Source organism: Gopherus flavomarginatus, chromosome 20 (genome assembly GCF_025201925.1).
Source record: "Gopherus flavomarginatus isolate rGopFla2 chromosome 20, rGopFla2.mat.asm, whole genome shotgun sequence".
Lineage (NCBI taxonomy): Eukaryota > Metazoa > Chordata > Testudines > Testudinidae > Gopherus > Gopherus flavomarginatus.
Window position 1 is genome coordinate 24,970,668 of NC_066636.1, and position 4,081 is coordinate 24,974,748.

A 4,081-nucleotide genomic window follows, 5' to 3' on the forward strand; every position below is an offset into this window, starting at 1 on the left:
AGCCTGCCGCTGGCAGGGGGGTGCTGGGCAGCGGGGCAGCAGGCAGGGCAGGCCCTGCTGCCGGTGGGCGTGTGTGTGGTTGGCCAGGCCCAGGGGTGCATGTGTTGTGTTTGATTGGCTTGTGTGTTGCTCTGGGTGGAGGGTGCAAGTGTGTGTGTGTGGGTGTGCTTTTGCTGTCTGCCTCTCTGAGTAGGTGTGAGTGCATCTCTGTATGTGCGAGCCGGGAGAGTGAGAGATTTCTGTGCGGATGGGTGTGTTTGTGTGTCTCCGGGAAGAGGCACGTGCAGTGCTGTGTGGGGGCGTTTCCATGTGTGTCGCCATGCAGGGGGTTCCGTGGGGAGGTGTGTGTTGCTCGGTGTTTGTGGCATTTCCTTGGGGAGGCATGTGCGTCGCCATACATGTGGGGTGTTTCTACATGAAAACACTGCACGTAACAGTTCCCAGCCCCTGACTGCCAGAGGCTGGGACTAGATGACGGGATAACAACCCTGTTCTGTTCATTCCCTCTGCAGCCCCTGGCACTGGCTGCTGCCAGAGACCAGGCACTGGGCTAGCTGGACCGTGGCTGTTATGTTCCTAAGCATGTTTCTTAAGCATGTGAGTTGCCTTGTCAGGGCTACATGTTGCTGCGTTTCCATCTATCCTGGAGTAATCAGCACAGCTCCCACTGAGCCTGCTTTGCGGCTGGGTGGCAGAAGGGCCCAGGGTGGTGGTTCTGAGCCCCAATAACTCCTCTGCAGAGACCCCTGGACGGAGAGTTCTTGGAGCCAGCCCTGGTCCTGCGTCAGCCCAAGCGTCTCTGAGTACGGCTGCTATGCAGCGTAAGCCCAGGGTTGGTAGAACCCAAGTTAGCAGCCCCTGGGTTTGTTAACTAAGGGGATATCTCCAATGCATGTCCTGGCACTGCCTTGGGCTCGCGGGGCATGTGCGACTTCAACCTTTGGGCTCAGGCGGCAGTGCTGGGACCCTCTCACCACATCTATGCGCATTTGTAAGCCAGGTTAGGAGTTGCTGAACCCTGGGTTCCAACCCGGGGCCCCAGCATCTGCACTGTTTTATGCAGGACTGAATCCAGCCCCCCATCGCCCCGCCTTCCTAGTGCCCTCCCAAAATGTGTCTGCTCCAGCCCTTTGTGAGAAAACTTGACTGTCCAGAGGACAAAGAAAGTTGCCTGTGGCATTGTGGGATACTTTTGGGGGACTCTCGCAGCAGGAGTCCAGTAGGGCTGCGTCTTCACAGCAAAGCAAGAGGGCTTGAACCCTGGGCTCCAGCTTGACTCAGTCTGGGGCTGTGTGCGGGGAGGCCCTCCCCCCTGGATCCCTGGGACCCTGCGTCTAGCCCTGGGTTAGCATAATCTGTGTGTAGATGGAAGGAGTCAGGCTTGAGCCTGAGTGCGACCCTGGGGCTTACTTTGCCATATAGACGTACTCTCAGCATTCCAGTTCCCAGTGCGCGTGCAGGGGGAGGGCCCCTCCATCCCGTCCCTCCTGGTACCCCCTGGAGAGAGGTGGCATCAGGAGCTTCCCCCTGTCACACTGCTCTCAACGAAGCACCAGCCTGGCCTCCTGCACCCCCTCTCCCAGCCAGCCAGCACCCCCACCCTGTGGGCAGACTGGAGCCAGGTCCCCCCGACGGGAAAGGTGCCAGTCCCATCCCAGCCCCCCTGAGCCGGTCCCTGTGCCCTGGGGCCAGATGGGAGCCGGTGCCCCCTACGGGGGCCATGCCGCTGCTCCTCCCCTGCCCCAGGCCCTGTTTCACAGGGTGGATCAGCAACTGCAGAGAACAGGCAGAGTGGTGGGAGGTGGCGCTCCTGGGCTGGGCACCGTCCCTCACCACCCAGTGCGAGCAGGAATGGCCCAGCACCCCTGGGGGCCTGTCCCAGCTGGGGCAGCCCAGACACCCTCACCCCTTCCCTGCTTTCTGCACCCTCTCCCTGCCCCGTGCTCCCCGCTCCCATTCCTTTGCCTTCCTCCCGCCCCCTCCCCCCATGGCCATTGGGAGCCTCTTGCATGTGGTCTATTTTCTTCACTTCACTTCTTCAGATGAATAATTAATAGAGGCTTTTTTGGTCTTTCTTGTTGTTTCACCAGCTGCCTCCGCCCTCCCGGCAGGGGCTCCTGCCAGCACCTCCCCCCCCAAGCCGTAGGTGGCATCGTCCTGCTCTGCTCACGGTCTGGGGGCTCCGAGGGCTGGTGCAGAGCTGTGGCTCACAGTTTCTGGAGGAAGAGGTGGCCGTGGCTCTGAACTGCCACCATGGCACCAGCAGGAGGGTACCTTTCTCCCAGCGCAGCCTGCTGGCCACCCATGGCACAGAGTGGGAAACTGAGGCTGGGAGAAAGGCAGGGGCTCACAGGACAGCGGAGCTGGGAACTGGGTCCAAGAGGCCTGGCAGGTGCATTCAGAAGGAAGAGCGTCACAGATTAACTGCGTCTGACGCCGTGGAGTCAAGGAACCGGCCCAACGGGGCGGCCACCCCACTCCCTCGCTTGCCTGTGGCCCCATTAGACTGGGGAGTGGGATGCAGCATCTGCTCAGCCTGGTTTTCAGGGCTCTGAGCCCATGCCGTGCCCTGGACTCTGAATGGACTCAGGCACCCAGCGTGGCACAGAACCAGGCCCCTTTGCAGCGTCTCAGGCTGGGCAGCCCAGGCCAGCGGACACTGTGGGAGCAATGGGGGAGGGATAGCTCAGTGGTTTGCGCCTTGGCCTGCTAAACCCAGGGTTGTGAGTTCAGTCCTTGAGGGGACCAGTTGGGGATTGGCCCTGCTTTGAGCAAGGGGTTGGACTAGAACCACCTGAGGTCCCTTCCAACCCTGATATTCTATGAATGTGGGGCAGCTGCCCAGCACACCTTGGGGTGCTGGGAAAGCACATTGGCCTCCTCAGCTGCCAGCCACTCCCTAGGGTTGTGCCATATCAGTTGCCAATCCAGCACTGGCCCGGGGCCAGGAAGCCTTCCTGTTGTAAGGAGGTGTCATAACCAGGCAGGGAGGAGTAAAGTGCTGAAATTTACTTCTCCCAGTTCCGGCGCCTGGCATTCCAGGGGCTCACCAGCCAGAGCTGCCCATGCCACACAGGGCTTAGATCCTTCAGCAGCAAAGGGGTTTATTTCCTTGATTTTGAAGCTGGGATTTTCAGCCTGTGACAAGGAAGTAGGGGAAAGAGGCAGCCTGAGCCAGTGGGCAGGGAACAGGTCTGGGATTCAGGACCTCTGGGTTCTGGTTCTGCCACTGATGGGCTGAGTGACCTGGAAATCATCTCCCCCTCTGGGCCGCTAGCCTGCAGTCTGTCTGTCCAGGTGGAAGGTGAGCGGAGCTTTTAGGGGCAGTGGCTGGCTCCCCTCTGCCGGCAGCGCCCGGCATGATGGAGCCTCGGAGGTGCCGCACGACAGACAATTAATAATAAAGTGTCGCAAATTAAGCAGTTGTGGAATCTGGCACAAACCCGGCCAGGAGGGAAATCTGTGAAGACAAACAAATGCCTCTCTCTCTCTCCTGTCCTGCAGGAGAAAGCGCCTGTGGGAGCCGCAGTGGGATGTGGGGAAAGGAGCATCCATGTGACCTGCTGCAAAACAGAGACCATCCCTGTTTTACACATGAAGAAACTGAGGCATGATTCACCTGAGGCACAGCAGGGAAGGGGGGCCCTGGCTCCCAGGCTTGTGCTCAGGCCATCAGCTGCTCTCCGCCAGGGCCCAGAGCGGGGGGGGGGCTCAGAGGGAGCTTGGGATGTGGGGCCAGGAGGGTGGTCAGCATGCCCAGCAGCTAGCCCCACAGGCAGCCCGGCTGGGGTCATGGCTCCTGGCACAGAGGGGAAGCTGAGCCGGGCCCTCAGGGATCCACCCCAAGGTGCGCCCCCTGGGGTGGGGGGAAGGGTAGAATTGTGTGAACCAGGCGCCCCTTTCTGGGCACAGAGCAGCGCGCGCGGCCCCACCCGCCTGTGAACGCGCCGCGGGAGCGCGCAGGGAAGGGGCGGGGCGCGGCGGGCCCGGGAGCGCGCAAGGGGGCGGAGCTCGGCGCTGGGCTCGGGAGCTGGCGGATCCGGCTCGGTTCCATTCATCGGGGCGCGCTGGGCTCCGCGGA